Here is an 18,211-nt window from a genome sequence, read left to right as displayed (position 1 = left end):
CTTCTATGGAGATTAAAATATATATTGTATTAATATGAGTGATGATTTATGTCAGAATGTACTGTCATCTTCTCTAATAAAAACAATTACGAAATAGGATAGCTATAATGTATGGGGGGAGGCAAATTTGAAATCTCTATGTTCAATTTTTAGCCAAGAAAGCTATTTATAAGACCTCTCCACATTAAACAATACCCAATCAGTTCTACTGACAGTGAGATGACTTCTAAAAATGAAAAAGGATGAGAAACAGGCTTGTTATTGAGAGTGAAAGCCAGGCTCAGATTGCAACATAAACAGGTTTAGAACTACAGTGTTGATTTCTCCTGAAGAAGAAGGCAAAGCCTAGGTAAAAAGAGTAGGATATATCAACAGGGTACAATACATTATAAAAGCTATTATGATGTCCTACAAAATGAACATTTTTAAAATTCTGAATTCAGAGTCTATTTAAAATGCATTATCCAAAAGGCTATTTGCTATCTTTAGAAATTTAATGCATTTTAAAGTAATACTCTCGCATTATGAAGTGTGAAATCACAAAGTTCGGCATGGGAAGACTATAACCAAAGGCTCCTCCATTATCCAGTGCCATGAGTCAGGCAGGGATCCATTATCGACAGGCAGGTGTCACATTTGCATCAAATTTGCTTGCATAGGACATAGGGTGCAAAGTAGCTAAGAATCAATTAGTAGAATAAATTTAACTTGCCCTACCTTTTAAAGTTTATATTTAGGGATATATGAAATATTTTCTACTTGAAAGCTCTTCAGTATATGTGAATATAGTCATACACATAAAATATGTATTTGTAAATTTACTTTTAGTAGGCCAGTTATACCCTGTGGAAGAAAAATAAGAATAAAAGATGATTTCATCTAGCAAGTAGATACTATCTCCTTGTAACAGGATCCCATTATTCTCATCTCATATGTAATTTTAGTCAAATAAACTACTATCAGGATGCAAATTGTTGGCATTTAGTTTTGTAAAGAATAGTAATGAATTGTAGTTCTTTAGTGCTATATCATACCTAACAAGACCAAAAGAGATTCATGGATATGATTTTGAAAAACAGAATGACAGTGGTGTTAGTTTATTTAAACTCTATCGAGTCCTATTTGTATTAGGATAGACAATATCAAATGAAACTGTGTATAATTAAAAAATTTAAGTTTCATTACATACCCAGGAATCCCTAATTTTATTTCTTTAAAAAATTCAGTTCTCATTACATTTATCTCCACTTCTCATATTGAGGAATTCTGGTCTATCCACAGGCAAGAGTGAGAGATCATAGTTATCATGAGATTCCTTTAAGTTATTTGGTCCCTGACATCTTTTCTATCACTGTAGAAACCACCCAAATTATCCCAAGTGGAGAAGATCTCAGCATGAGAACTGTGGGATTCATTTTGCTCTAATAGCCATTTGCAACCCCCGCATCAGGCAGTTTAAACGAAAAGAACTGTATGGTTTGTTACATTTCCCCGAGGTGGAAACTCTTCACCACCATGCAAAGATGGATGTCAATATTTAGCTTACCCTAGACTTGAAAAAAATCACAAAGGAATACTAATAAAAGTACCTTTCAGTTATAACTTGTGTGTGACACTGGCAAATAATTCCTGAGGCCTGAATTTTCTCATTTGGAAATTGGGATAATGAGACCTACCTCCCTGGATACCAAATAAAAATAAGGTGACTTATCTAGAAGTAATTTGCCAGCTATATCAAGTGTTATTGTGATATTAAATAGCTTATGTGCTTTTCGAATAACAAAAGACTGATGACATTTATCTCAATTGATCTTTGAAAGATCCCCATGTGATAGAAGACCAGGAATTCATGATATAGTTTTACAGATTAAAAAATGAGTTTTCAGAGTTGTTGAGCCATTTGTCTATGGTCATATTGCTGGCAGGTAATGTAGCTAAGATTCCAACCAGGTGGCCAGTCACTAAACATCTTGAAAGCATTTGATTTTTTCTCCACGCTTCTCTGTATTTTTGTAAGGCACCTCACAGATAAGGGCTAATCCATTTTCTTCAAATTTAAGGGCCGTGATTGCTCTGCTCTCAACCACACAAATCAGATCACTCTTCACCATCCTCCATACAATGCACACTTATTCTCATTTTCATCTAGTCATCTATCCTGTGCCTAATTGTTTTAAATTCCATCCCCAGCTTTAAAAAAAAAATAATATTCTGCCATGCTTTCTGAGGCTCCCCTCCAGGTGCACCATAGCCGTGACATTTTTTTTCCAGCAGCATTCTTTAACCATCTAGCCTTCCCTGAGTTTGCAGAGCACTCAGTTTAGCACCAATCTAGTGCTTGATTAGATTGTAACTATTCTCATCCTTCTGTGAATATAATTCTCATCTCTTTGAACAAGATTATCAAATCAAATGTAGGGATTAAAGCTACTTCTTAAAAATAGTTCCCATAAAATTTGAACACTAATTGTGGATTAGATTGAATCTAAGGGATTATTAAAAAAAAATTTTTTTAGTTATGATGGTGGTATTTTGGTTTTATTTTTAAAAATGTTTGTATTTCCTACAGATATATACATTGATATTTAATGATAAAATGATGTAATTTCTAAGATTAGTTTGAGAATAATCCTGCAGAAAGTGGGGGCGGGGGGGGAGAAGTGGAAGGAAGTAGGAAGATAGAGATGAAAAAAGGTTGGCCCTATGTAATTATTGAAACAGGATAATAAGAAAATGGAGTTTCATTACATGCTGTTCTATCTATTTTGGTTATATGAATGAAAATTGTCATAATGGAAGGTTAACAGAAATAAAAAAGGCTAGCACAAAGGAAAATTGGTACCTCCCAGAAATACTGGCACAATACTGAGTATATAATAGCCTTAGAAAAGTTATGAATATACAGCGAAAAGGCTACTTTAATAATTTTGAACACTAAATTAATTTCTTATTTGGAAAAAAAGGAAAGGTTTTAAAAACTCTCACTCCAGAAATAAGATTTATGGTGATTTAATTCTTCCCTGAGAGAAGCAAACAGAGGTGAATTGAATGAGACTTTTTTGTGTGTGTGCTCCTCTGGTTTCTGTACCTTCACAAAATAGCCCTATTTATTGTCCATGTTTGTGCTATGCAATAAAGAAAATTAAATACGGATGGTTTTAGTATTGAATTTAACTTACTTTAAATCAGCGATTCTCAACCTTTTGGCACCAGGGACCAGTGCTCCTATGAGAATCAAATGCCAGATGATCCGAGGCGGAGCTGGGGCTGTGATGCTAGCGCTGGAGAGTGGCTGCAAATACAGATGAAGCTTTGCTTGCAGACCTGCCGCTCACTGCCTGCTGTGTGGCCCAGGGTGGGGCGGGGTGGGGGTTGTGGACCCCTGCTTTAAACTATCTATAAAATGAGTTATTTCCCAAGTAATTTAAGAATTACAACATATAGTACTCAATTTCTAGCTATCTAACTAAAAGAAAATGTAGAAAAAACAAAACAGAATAATGCATGTAATAAAATTTTAACCCAAGCTCTTAAATTCATTAATTTCTTCATATCCAAGTGGATGATTAAAAAGAGAAACTAGAGATGGCGGCCATGTCCTTTCTAAGCCCTCCTTACTAAGAGTGTCCTGGATTTCTGAGCAGAGTAGCCTGGGGGAGATGGATGCTCCAGGCCCCAGGGGAGGGCCTTGACTGGTGTGAGCCAGTCAACACACCCAAGCCTGGACCACAGAGCAAGCCACAGGGCATGGCACAGACCCACTTAGAGACAAAAAGACACGAAGAAACATTTGCTGAGGGACTCTGGTAGAGCTGATTGATTCTGAAGAACAATTTAACAAAACTATTTCTCCTGCTGGAAATGAACAGGAAGCATTCAGCCTGTTACTGTTGGCAGCCATGCTGCCTGCTTACAGAAGGCAGAATAGAGATGGAGTGATACTGGCTCCAGGTGGCATGGCTGAGCCACTGAGTTAAGCTTCCCTTGAACCTTACTTACCTTCATGACTTCTCAGTTTTGAGACTCAATTAATTTCCTTCATTATTAAAGCTTGTTTTTGCTGGGTTTTCTAACCTGAAGTAGAGAGTGCTTTAGCTGCTGACACACTGGCCTTAAGCTCTGGCTCTTACATAGTGTTGCTGCTCTCAGTGACTAACCATAAGCCATGTGTGTCTTGTCTGCTTTATGCCTCCATCACAGTCCATCTCCAGATAGCTGAACTAAATGATGAATCTGATGAGCTCTGGTACCCAGGTGCCCAGGAAGGTGAATGGCATTAACTACGAATACCAAACCTTGTGAAAAATGTATGTAAACATGCCAAAGAAACATGTAAATGGCCACAGTATTTTAAACTTTGAAAGAGAAAAAAATTAACTGTGTCTATTAACATCGATTACTTATGCCAATCTACTTCTATCAATAATTGGAAACACAAAGATCAGAAATAATCTTCAAGCTAAAAAGACTTTAAATGTTCCATCTTCCAGGGAAAAGCGAACAGCCGAGAAAAAGAGAGACAAAGGCTCTGTATACATCTGCTTTATTTATTAGACTTTTCTCTCTATTCTGAATCATGATTTGAAAGAAGGAATGTATAAGGATTTTATGCATGGAAGAGTAAAAGAGCTTAAAAAATGTGTAGTAGGGAACTTTAGCATTTAATGAAATAATTCCCCAAGGCAACACGTTAAACAAACCTCTTGACTGATCACCTGCAACTGTCACAAACCCAAAGGGCTTGGGAGGCAATGACTCTGTGAAATATTATATTCTGGCAGAGAATGAAATATAACCTATCAGAGTATTGTTCACTCGAGAATAGGGAGAACTTAAGTCTAAAAAGTAAAGAATGTCAATTGAATATCATTTGGGAAGATGTCTTGTCATAATGATTTGTCAAAATGAAACATTTCTAAACCAATGTCCCAACTTGAAAAAAACATGATGACAATTTAGTTTTGCTTGTGGGTTGGTTATACTTTTGAATCCCATATGTACATAATTTAAATGAAGGAAGGGGAAATTGGCGTAATATTTAGAGAATCCAGACCAAAAGGCCTAGAATAGCTGTGAAGATCCTGCCTCCAGAGGACAAGTATGTTTTTAATTAGTGAATCAGTGTTTGCTGAGAGCCAGCTGTGTATCTAACACCTTGCTGGGGGTTATGCTTAGGAGAGTTAGTTTCACAGGCATGCAGGCTGTCTGTCCAGTATTTAGAAGCGTCTCACGCTTGGCTTAATGCCCTTTCATCACCATCTTCAAATTCTTAATAATTGTTGAACAAGAAATGCTGCATTTTTATTTTGCTTTGGGCCTCAAAAATTATGTAGCCAGTTATGGTGCTTACATATGCTTTATTTTCTGCCTATTTGTAACTTTTAAATTATTAAAGGAGATAAGAGCATAAGACATGTACATAAAAAGTAATTAATGAACAAAATTATTATTTAAATCTATATTGCTTAGATAAACTGCCAAAAGGCACCAAAAATGGGTAGGACAGTTGATTAGACATAAGAGCATATACTAAGTTATTAGTGGAATGATCATATAACAAAAACAGCAAGTCCTGGAGAACAGAGACGTCAGTATGTGCTGGCAGAATTTGCTAGAGAAGACTTCTCAGAGGACCCAGAGGATGTTACTACTCACCTTTTAAAATTAATACTAGTGAGCATTTATTGAGCATTGACCTTGTACCAGTATTATATATTTGCTGAATTATTTTCACACAGTTCTTTTAGCAATCGAGGAAACTGAGGCTCAGAATAAATAAGTAATATGTCCAAAGTCCCACAGTAGAGTTGATGTGGAAGCCTTACCCAAATCCACCTGACTCCAAAACCTAGGGTCTTACATTTTGCTTCTCTTTGTTATCTCTGCATTAGTGTGTGGATATCTGCATAGATGTCTCCTGAGATTTACATTATAGGTGTGAAAAAAAAAATTAGAACCTATCTACAAGTGGAAGTGAGCAAGGGTTGTGGCACCCAGTTGGGGAACATCCAGATGGTGCAGAGTAAGATGAAATAATATTAGGGGATAATAACGAAGATAAGAATGTAAGTAATAGCTACATGCTCTAAGACATAATTATCCTATTTTTTATACATGAGTTGACATAGACACCCAAGATGGTATTAGCAAATGGATGCAGTGTGTAAACCCAGATCTGTCTGACTATATGTGTGATCTTCACCAACGTCTCACCTGCCACCCATGATGTGAGGTGCGAGGGACCATGTTTTTGAAGTATTATAAAAGTATATCCCTGATTAGACTAGTGTAGAAAACAGACTGAATTTGGGAATGCAGAACTAAGTTGATAAAAGAGATTTTGGGGGAAGATTAATGTGACCATAGGGCACAGAACAGGGAAAAAGGTGGGGCAAGAAGGGGTGTAGGAAACCTGCAAAGGACCATGTATTCATTCAGGAGTAAAGTGGTGAGAAACTGTTTATGGAAATGGAAAGAAAACAATGAGAATGAAAGGCATTTCAGAGAAATACATATATCTAGAGACAGAGATGTATCACTTAGTGAAATTTTATCACTCGTAGAGTTTATCTTCACCCCTGCTCTCTTCCTATTCTTCTCTAAATATTTTATTTATCTACTCATCCCTTGTTACCCTGTCTTGTTTCTCTTTTCCCTCATTACTATCTCTTTTGCCTTCTTCTGTCTTTACCCCTGGTTTGTTAAAAGTTAGGGTGTATTTTGAATGCTTATCCCTAGGATTGTTTTTCTAAATTGCTTTTCAATTAGACATTTCATTTATGAATTGTGTTCTCTTTAAAGGAGTTAATGGCATGTGAGCTATTATCTTTTTCTTTGCAAATTAGTCTGTTTTTAAAAAATGTATCATCAAAATATGTACAAGAAAGGGTAATTATTCAACTCAAACTATAATTGTGTCTAACTGACACTCCAGAAATATCCGTCCTAGTAACATCTAAAACAATTTATTAAAAAAATTTTGAGCATTGATTCATAGTCAGTATCTCATTTATAGCACAGAAAAGGCTCTTGATAATTTGCTATTATGGAATAAGTATTCTATGGAGGCATTCTACATCATTTCTCTAACACTACAAGGCAAACTCTTAACCAAGGCCTAATATCTGGTATGAAATTGGGTTTATTGATCTTCAGCAAACTGTCTGGCTGCCTTTAGGATTTGGGCAGAAAATGAAGCATTGCCAGGTCAGTGGGGAATGGGGTGTTGCCCTTCTTTCCTTATAGATCCACTGTGTTCTCTATCTCAGCCCATTGTAATTCCCATTTCCCCAGTCCCCCAATATTGAACCCTCAGTCACCCTAGCCTCCTCCTGTTCTACTATGTCTACATTCAATCAGCACCCAATTCTACAACTTCATTCACATCTCTTTTCTATTTCGACTATCACTACACCAGCCATAGCTCAATTATATCTCTCCTGGCTGATACGACACCTACTGCCAGCTGTCTTCTAGCCTTCTGGTTAGAAGGTTGTCATTCTCCCATTTAGTGTGCACAGTACTATGAGAAAAGTCTCTTCCCTACACTTAGCAAGGCATCCAAACCTCCACAATGGGGCTTCAACTGATTCCAAGCCTGGGTTACTTCCTTTACCCCTCTCTGCTCCTGCTGTTCTCAGTTGTCCACCATTGTAAGAACATACCCTGGGCCTTTACTTCTCCTATTCTATGCATCCCCTACCACGACTCTTTCCACCCTCCACTCTCTATCTGTTAGAGCCCACCTGGGCCTCTGCCCCACTTCATGAAGCCTTCTCTGGTTCAGCTCCCGGTTCCAGGTTTTCTCTTTTTTAATCCAGGTTCCCAAAGCCATGATTCATTTTACCTTCCCTTGAGCTGTATTTCTCATTAGACAATAATTGCTTTGAGGACTAAAATTGTAATTACAGTAACTTATTTAATTCTTTAGATAGCCCTATGAAGAAGGGACAAATTCCCATTTTACAGATGAAAAAGCTAAGGCCAGGAAAGTGAAATAACCTTGCTCAATGTCCACATATCTAGACAAGGACAGAACTGAGATTCAAACCCAGGGGTCTGGCCTGAGAATCTTTTATTGTTTGTTTAATCACTGTACTTTTTGGTCTTTCTGACCACCTCATATCATGTCTGCCCCGTTGCTTCTAGGACAGATTCTTGCACATAGTAGGCAATCAGGGTAGGCGGGTTTTAAAATTTGAATGGAATCAAACTGATTTAATTAAGGTTTGGAAAGGATCTTACTAATCTCAGGATATGAAATGTTAACCATATTCTCTTTCCCCAGTGCTCTCCTAATTACTTGGACCCATGGCTATCAATCTGGTGATGTCACCAGAAAAATATGCAGTAGCTGATATGAGAATCATGTATATTTTATGTCCATTTGAGAAGCAACACTTCATCACACCTCTGGGAGCTTCTGGGCATGGGTCTGAATATAAATAGGCGTACACAGTGCTTTAGTCAAATTACTTGGCTTTGACAGGGAGCCTTGTCCTATCTGTCTTGGAGTGAATATGATTCGAACAGCCTGACAAAGTGAAAGACTTTGTAGCAACTGAGAAGATGCCTGAACTTTCGTCGTTGAGTTGTGACCATTAAGACTATCACATTCCAGACCTGGGTGTGGCTGGGTAGACACCACAGGACCGCTATTGCTGTAGCTGCTCTGCAGGTGTACCCGTTGGATCATATATTCAGCATCTGCAGTATCTGTTTCTTTATATATCTATATCTATAGCCACATCCATAGAGATCTATATCTTGTTCTCTCACGTTCATGATCTTCTTGAAGTATCTGCTCAAAAAGTATCCTTGCATTGTGGCTGTTATTTTTTTGATCTGTTCTCTGGCTTCTCAGCAGTCCACAGCAATGTTAGAACTTGCCATGTTTCTCCCTGTCTTACTTAGGGTTATCCTGTTTTATTTGGCCATAACTAGCATAGTGTGTAGTTTGGCCTCACCCATTTTTCTGAAATATATCTCATGGCAGAAATGTGAAAAAGTCAAAGATGCCTTGATGTTTGATTGCCTGGGATTTATTCCCACTCCATCACTGCCCATGTGGCAGAGACATGCTACTCCCCTTCTTAAGGCTTATAAATTCCCATCCTTTAAATGGTGATGGCAACACCTGTGGAGATCAAATGAGCTAAGGCTAACCATGTTTCCAGCAAACAATTGGCCCGTTTTCTTTTTCCTTTCACTCTTCTGGGTTCAGAGATTCTCTTGCAAATGATACTCTCTTAGATTGCATGTATGGGTTACGGGTGTGGCGAAGAAAAGGCTAGAACGGGAGGCAAATGTGTATGTTAAGAACTCTGGACTTTATCCTAAAAATGAAGGGGAGTTACCAGTTTAAAACAGCAAGGAGGTGACATGATCGATCACCCGTTCTCAGTAGAGAATGGTTTAGATTAGTTTTCCAGGTCTGACATGCACTGGTGTCTCTGGAGGTATTCGTTAAAGGCAAAGTCTCCCCAACAGCCTGCACTAAATTAAACTCTTTGGGTCTATAATCTGCATTTGATAAAGTTTGAATGTTAGCTTTAGGCTCTTTGAAGTTTTAGGGGGAGGCAAGTCTGGAGACAAAGAGAAAGGCATTAGTAGGCCTGTGAGAATCAATGATAGCCTCAATGAAAGCAGTGGAAAAGGTATAGACAATGGGAGATAGCTAAGTGGTAGAATCTATGGCTTGTCTGGCTCTGTAGTATTAGGAGGTAAGGGGAAAAGAAGCCAGATGGTAACTAGATTTCTGGCTTGAGCCATTAGGAGGACGGTGGGGCCACTAACAGGGAATCTTATCTTCTTTAACAGAGATAAGGAAGAGGAGGAGCAGGGCTGTGAGATGCAAGAGGGAGTTGAGTTTTGGACATGCTTTGGGGTAACTAAGGGGCTTCCGTGGGAACGTTTATTAGGGAGGTGAATTTAGGGAGAGGCACTCAGAGGAGAAGTGTGAATGGCAGATGCAGAGTGGAATCTTCAGTTTTTAGAGGGGAACAGCCTGGGAACTGGGCTAAAGGACCAATGCAAACCTAAGGGACATCAGCACTCAAGGGAGAGGAAGGGACAGAAGGTCCACAGAGAAGGCTAGGAAGAAGAAAAGAGAGATAGAATACTAAGCACTTCTTGGTGTACTTTATAAAATATCTGCAGAGAGCTCAGAGAATAAAATGATGTAGGGTATAGAGGATAAATACCTTAAAACAATGGGAAAATGATTCGGATTTGGGTCTCAACACAGATATGATCTGTAAAACCTCAGAAATAAAAGCCTCTGCAGAACATCTTAAAAAGCAAAGTATAAAACTCCCCACTATATCTTCTTCTTACCATTGTTTCTGGTGCCCATTTTTCAGATTGCAAAACTAAGGTTGGGGAAAGCAAATGATCTATACCAGGGCTCAATTCTAAAATGATCAAAGCTGAGACTTCAAGGTAGTTTGATTCCATGGCCTCTGGCCTTCCTCTCTATGAAAATACCAAGGAATGCCATTTCAAATTCTATCACAATCATGGTGTGAGTTCCCCTAGCTAGCGCCCAAGGAGAAGAGGAAAGAGAACTGAATGAAGAGCCGGCACACTAGACTTTGGGTCTCCATGCAGCCTCTTACAAACTTCTGTGATGTTTATGTTTCAGATCTTCATTATCTAACTTGTTGCTATATAAGTATGAGGGGAAAATGTATAAACATGGGTGAGAATCTGTAATTTTAAAAAGCATATTATAATGGGTTACAATATTTTTAAATTGACCCTTCTTACTGGCCTACAAACAATGCTATTTAAAACAATCCTTGAGAGCAGATTGGCTGTGAGGGAAAAAAAAAAGTCAAAATTAAGAAATCCTTCTATAATTAGTTAATTACAATCTGCGTTATGGGATATTTGTTAAACTGGCACCTCAATATAAACATATTATCTCATCTGGGGTATTACATCTGAACCGAATCTAATATGATTACCTTTAAAATCCTGAAAGCTTCAGCTATGTGTGTTATTTATATGCAACTGGAGGACAAAATGATAATATAAATGGTCGCGTTAGTATAAATGAGAGCAATTATTATTTTTATAAAGCCTTACATTTCTATAGTGCTTTATATATAAAAAGTGCTTTTTAATATATTAATTAATCTGTATATGAGTTATATTTTGTACAATTTAGAGATTTGGAGACTTCCTAGACTAGTGCCTCTCATACCTCATGTACGTAAGAATCAAATGAAGATCCTGTTAAACTGTCGTTTCTGATACTGGAAATTTCAGGTGATGTCAAGTCTTTGCTTTAATCATAAGCTCCTGCGGGATGTCAATGCTGCTGGTCTGTGGGCCACATTTTGAGTAGCAAGGATCTAGTCTACATTTGATTCTTTTGCTATTACATATTATTCTTCTGTGCAACCACTAGTTTTAAAGAAATAACATGGAATTTTTTTTCCCTACTACCTGATATTTTTAAATTGTAGATAGGACACGAGCTTTGGAGTGATTCCACATCCACCAGTAATCTTGGGAAAGTCCCTCTTCTTCATCTTTTCCCATTTGGAGTTGTTGATAGAATACAGTAAGTTATGACATGTCCATGTGCTTTATAAAGAGTTGGTGTTGTTTATCATACTTTGTGTTTATATACAAGAGTCTCTCTAAATTCACAAATTCATAATTCACTTGTTTTCTGAGAGTAAACTAGGTTTTGGCCTTTGCAATGTTTGCTTTCATTGATAATAATGATAATCTTTGTTTTACTAAGCAAAGGATGTTGAACTATTTACAAGGTGAGGACAGAATTAGTGAATGGAATCTGGCTTTCTTGAGAAGCTGTGCTAGAATATTAATGAAGGGGAAATGAAGGCAATCACTGCTGAGTGGATTGCTCGGGTGGCAATGTTCATTAAGCTCTACTTTGCCTCTCATATTTTCCACTGAGAAAATGATTCCTCCATTCTCTGAACTCTATTCCACTTATGATTGCACAACACATAATTCATTTGAAATTGCATAGGGTCTTGGAAAATCCCTTGTAATGTCAATCACTTAAAACTTTTGTTGCTTTTTTTTTTTTTTAAGGCAAGTCAACCCTTGGTTGACCTCACAGATTGTAAGGACCTTGAAAGTTTACAATCCTTTATTTTTTATTTTTTATGCCTACAGCACTTGGTCATCCTAGGTGGTCTCCCATCTAAGTACTGACCAGGTCCAACCCTCCTTAGCTTCCAAGATCAGATGGGATTAGGCTTGTTCGAGGTGGCATAGCTGTAGACTTTTGTTGCTTTTTAAATGTAGCTCTTTAATTCTTAATATATTGATATGTTAATATGTTGATATGTTGTAAAAATCACAAATCATATAGATTTCAGAACCCTGAAAATGGGTAACTCCCACATGACTTAAAGTATAGTAGATGCTTAGTATTATTGGTTGCCTTGATTTGACTTTCAAGTTAAACAGCTCCAGTTTTAAAATAGTAAGTTTTTAGGGAGGAACATAAATTCCCCTAAGGGTGAATTTCTGTTGTTTAATTAGATAGTCAGATTAATACCTTAATGAGAATTGCAACACTGAAGGGATAAAGGTTGTAATTTTCATAAGAGAATAGGATCATTTGGAAACAAAAGCGGACCCACGGATGTAGCAATATGTCTTTAAATGCCAACCATAAAGCAAGCAATGCTTTTGATGCTTTGTATATTTTTTCCCCTTTAACTTCTTCTTGGCGATGCTCTTCCTATTTTATTTATTTATCTTATTTATTTACCACTGAAGTAGCTCTAATTTTTTTTTTTAATCATTAAAAGTCCAGCTAGCACCATATCTGTCATGTACTAAGCCTTCAAAACTATTTGTTTGATGAATCAATGAACGAAGAATGACTTTTTATTTACAGGTTGGGAGACTAAGATTGTAATTCTGCCTAAAGCTCAGGGAGTATTCGAAGTACCAAGGCCTGCGTTATTAAGGTCCATTTGGCAGATCATAAGCCTTGGGTCACCCCAGTTTCTGAATTCAAATCAAGCCCCTGCAGATCCTCTGTACAGTGCCCATCTTCTTCTACTGAACGAAGACAAAAAGAGAATCAGTGAAAGGATAAAGAAATAAAAGATAGAAAGAGGAAGAGAGGGACGTCTAGCACAAATGAATTATGTCATACAATTTATCTGATATTTTTATTTCCACTAGACTTTATGTAACTTACCCCGAACTAGAGATAACAGACATTTTTCTTCTTTGTGTGCATATCCATAATGTATATACTATTATATGACACTACAGTTATTATTTTGTGATTGGGTTCTCTGGTAGATGTCCTTTTAAAGAGAGGCTCTGGAAATGTCACAAAGGCGCTCTAGTCTGTTTGCCTACATGTGAAACACTGGCTGCGATAAAGACATCTCTGCCATAATAAGGCTCCCAGCTCATCCTAGTAATCTGCAATCTCACGACTTGCCCGGCTTAGTGGCTCCTTCTCTCTCGTTTTGGCTTTTCAAATGCCAAAAGAAAACACTATCAAGTGCAAGTAACCATTTATATTTATCGTGTGCAAAAGCATTCTCGTTCACCAGAGCCCTTTAGCTGTCAGCTTCTGTAGCATCCTGCTCAGTTATAAGAGAAGCCACAAGATTAGAAAAAAACATAATAGGATAGCTTTCAATGAGGCGTCAAGGGGAACAGATATAAAAGGTTTTAACATTTTCTCTATTGTTCAGTTTATAACAGATCTTTTCCAGCTATGATAAAAATATAGTTTTAACAGAGAACAGCTCATTCAATTCTTTCAGTTCCTGATGTATGTGTGTGTGTGTGTATGTATGTATATTCATATTGTATATATATGCACACATACATATATATACATACACACACATACATATATGTGTATTTATATATATAAAATATAAAAGTATATATTTTATATATATACATTTGTTGTCGTTGATGTTGGAGCCTTCTTTCCTTAAATGCCCTCATTTTCTGATATAATTCATTTTCACAAAGATTTTCTAGGTGTAAGAGCCAGCATTAGACCATCCAGTAAGCTTTGATTTCAACCCGGCCTCTCTTTCACTTCTCTTGATGTGGCCCTCTCTATGATGCCGGGTAGTTTTAGTTCCTTGCGCTATGAAATGAACTATCATAATATATTTTAAAATGCTCTGAGCTTTCTGGAAAGGGAGCAAAATAGGGGAAAAATGCATACTTGGATATTTTACCATATACCTGTAGAATGAATAGTGACAAACAAAACACGGGTTTCAGTGACATGTTTTACAGAAGATTCTTGTTAAAACTGTTTTCATTCACTCACTCACTCACTCGCTCACCAAATTTTTTGCAAGTGTCTAACTCATCTCTCTCAATCTGCTTCATTGGATCCCACTCTCTCTTTGTGTTTCAACTTAGACATTTGTCTAGAGAAAAATAAAATCCCTGATCCATGGTGGTCTCTGAAGGCTGTGATACTGAATGCAGCAGTACTAGCCTTGGGAGTGGGGATGACAAAGAATGCTTCCTGATGAAGTGAAAAAAAAAGAGGAGGGAGGGAACAGAGATCACAGAGGGAAAAATGTTCCAGGCGGAGAGGACAAAAGACCCCAACTGGAAAGAATATATTGCATTCAAAGAATAGTCTTAACTATCTCAATATGTCTGAGGAAAGAGGTCAAGGTGAGAAATGAAGCTAGAAAGAGGTTCAGGAGCCAGAACAAGAAGAAACTTGTAAGACATACTGAAAAGTTTAGATGTCACAGAGAACTAAAGGGAGTGAGATGGTCAGAGTTGAGGTAGCAATTTATGGTGCTGGCTGTAAATCGGAGTGTGGGCTAGAGAGGGAGGAACCAGTCAGGAGGCTGCTGCAGTAATGGAGGCAAAAAATGATGGTGGTATGAAATAGGCAAATGGCCTAGGGAATTAAGTGGATCAGTTCCAGAGCTGCTAAGAGAATGTGATGGATTGGAGGTGATTGGCTGGATTAGTGGAATGAAGGAGAAGGGCACCTGAGTGATGTATCCTCCTTTACTATCTGAGCTACATGGAGGCTGGTGGCACTGTTCTCTGTGATGAAGAGAAAGCTACAGAAAAATTATTAGGAAAGGGGTTGCGATCAAGTATCTGGAACTTTGATCTCTACTTGCTTTCTGTTGCTCTAAACTACCTCATTTTTGCGTGAATATTGGGTACAGGGCAGCATGCTGGATGATGTGACACTTAGAAAGCTCTCTAGTCTCAGAGATTTTAGTCTGGAAATTCTCGGAGGAGACAGAAGGTGTGGAGTGCCACAGTCAATGGTACAAAGTATACTGGGAGAGAGTGACCACTTCTGCAAGCTGGCCAACTGTGACATGTTAACCTTTCTGGTTATCTTTTCTCTGGTGGGTCAAAGAATCTAAGAGCTTTCAACTGAACATTTGTCTTTAGAATTCTGAGTAGGAATTAGGGTTTAGACACATGCTTCGTCTCCTCAGCAGAACATCACAAATGCAAGTGTGTTAGTTTGCTCATGGTATTCTGACCCTTACTCTGAATTCTAAATGAATGTTCAATGCTATTCAAAGCTTGAACCACAAGATTTTACACTGTCTTAATAAGTCATTCTCCAATAGTGCAATGAGGGAGCCATGTGAATATAGTCTACTGAGAGGATGTCTTGACCAAGTTTTGTCCTTTTTGCCATTAGTACAACTTTTCCTACTGCCAGTAATAACCTCTCTTACAGCTTTTCCTGGGACACGCAGGCCATTCATCTTAGCATCCTCAGATGCCTATTTCATAGATACTGTCTCCATTGGGCCCTCTTGGGGGACTTTCAAGTTCCTTTTGTTCATTCATTTTTTCCCCTTTCATTCATGTATTCATATGTTTTGAGTTCGACACTATGCAGCAGGGGAAGCCCTCAAAGATGGTAAAGATGTTTACAATACCATCTCTGCTGCCATCAAACATTACAATCTATTATGAGATCAGACAAGGATGAAATAGACCATGAAAACGATGGTGCATCTTGTTGGTCCACCCTCCTAGGATCTGTAAGCCGAGGTTGAATAGTGGTATCAGTAGTGCCATTTCCATCTACTCAATACTTTCTGAGTTTAGCATCCTGCTAAATTTTACTTATATGTCATCATATTTGACTCTGCAATAACCTCAGCTATATCATTGTGTTTATTTTACAGGTGAGGTCATTGAGACTCCAACAGGTTAAACCTCTACCAATGTTCACATATCCAAGGGGTGAACCCCAAACTCTCTCACTCAATGCCTGTTCCCTTAATCTCTCCTCTATTCTTCCCACTGTATCAAACATACGTATTGTTTCTACTTCATTTTCTTTCTGTGTGGGTGAGGCAAATAAAATAGCTTTTGAAGAATCATTGAGTATAGGGGCCTAAACTATAGCATTGAAATAACACTCAATGGCCACTATCATTTCAAGTGAATATTTTTACCTAATGTTTACATCCTACAGTAAAAATCTGTCAGTTAAATTAAATTGCACTTGTCTTTGACTTGCAAAATAATGTCTCATAGTTCTATTAAATCTATTAGCTGAATCAGCTTATTTTATTTCTATAATTCAATGTAACATGTTGCTTTCTATTTGCTATCCCCAGGACACCCTTGTAAACAAGATGTTTCCTGTAATGGTTTTTCTTGGTAAAAATCATTTAATAAGCAAATATCTCCAGACCATGGTAATATGCACTGACAGCCTCCTAACCATATTTGAAATATGAAGGCAGTATTTCCAAGATGACTCAAGCCAATTGCTTTAATACCTCAATAAAAATAACTGCTATTAGAAGGTTCAATACTGAATGCACATAATTTCAATCCTGGTTCATAAAATTTAATTTGGATTTATTTCAGGATAATGATCATTGAGAAAAGTATTGGAATGGTGGGCACCTGGGTAAAGACCACTAATTTGCTCTGAGAGATTACTGGGCTCCAGCAGGGCAGCTGGCAATATACATACACACATGATTAATTATTTGCAGGAATATTTTCTGTGACATTGGTCTCAAGGTGCTCCATTCAAATACCCTACTCAGCAGAATCCCTGCCATACAGCACTTGAGTAAAATGACTTTATATCAAATTGGATTCTCTTTGGCTCTAACCACATGACCAGGTTTCATGGGTCTACTATTTTTTTTTTTTGGCTTATTTTTATAATAAATGCATACAATTTCAGTGATCCACTAGAATGTTATGAGTAAAAATGTAGAGCATGAAATTTATTCAGAACAAAGAGTTTAGAGCTAAAAGGGACCTTTGAGGTTATCTCAATTACAGCTCTCAGTTTACTGATGAGACAACTGTAGTGCTAAAATAAATGACTTGCCCAGGGTCACAGAGCTGGGAACCAGCAAAGCTTATTTGATTCTCAGTGCAGTGTCAGTTAAGAGAGCCATACTGTTTATACCAAATAAGACAGCACAGGCATTATTGTGTAACCCTGATAATAATAAAATCTTACCTTTATTGGAAGTTTAGTAAGTACAGTATAAGTTTCTTCTTGCTTAACACTCAAGATAATCCTACAATCTTACTTCATTTATGGTAAAAATTGAAGCTTAAGCATTGAAATCACTTGCCCAGCCTCACTCAGCTAGTGACTGGTAGTCCTGGAGTTTGGCCCAGGCCATAAAGCCAAGCGTTTTTAAATGATGATGCTGAGTTGAAGTAATTAAGCAAGGCTTTGGGAGTACTTGTACATGGATCTAACAGAAATGATAGCAAAATAGTTGTAATATCTTTCTATGCAAAAACAATTTTTAAAAATTAGGAGAATTGAGTTGGAGAAGCCAGAATCAGGGGTAGGGGTAGTGAAGGATTTAAGAATAAAATACGGGAAAAATTATTTTTTACTTGCAAAATATCTTTATAATCACTTCAATTTTCTACTTTATTTTATTCAGAGTTATGTGGCCATTTCATGCTTTAAATTTAGTAGTATCTAAATTTATCAATATGTACTTCCAAAGCATGCACTGATTTTAGGATATCTAGAGTAAAAACTTGCCTTTAATAACAATAAAATAATTTTTCTTAAGCAGACTTCAAGGAAAAAAAGAAAAATATTATCACTCACTTACAGTATTTTATTGCTTTTCTATATTTTCTATTTCTTCATTTGGCAAAGAAAACAGAAATGTGTTTTGCCAAATTGTAATGTTAAAATAATTATTAAAAACTCATTTTATACTCA

The 18,211-nt window shown here is 37.2% G+C and overlaps 1 protein-coding gene and 1 pseudogene across 1 annotated transcript in view; both read right to left on the bottom strand.

The window, feature by feature from the left end:
• GPC6 (glypican 6) overlaps positions 1-18,211 on the bottom strand; it is a 984,775-nt gene that overhangs the window by 213,336 nt on the left and 753,228 nt on the right. The gene's annotated exons all lie outside the window — the stretch shown is intronic.
• Positions 12,148-12,266, bottom strand: LOC120582927 (uncharacterized; annotated as a pseudogene).

Source organism: Pteropus medius, unplaced genomic scaffold, assembly GCF_902729225.1.
Source record: "Pteropus medius unplaced genomic scaffold, Ma_sr-lr_union100, whole genome shotgun sequence".
NCBI classification, from domain to species: Eukaryota; Metazoa; Chordata; class Mammalia; order Chiroptera; family Pteropodidae; genus Pteropus; species Pteropus medius.
The sequence above is the reverse complement of the archived record's forward strand: the minus strand, read 5'-3'. Positions and strand labels throughout refer to the sequence as shown.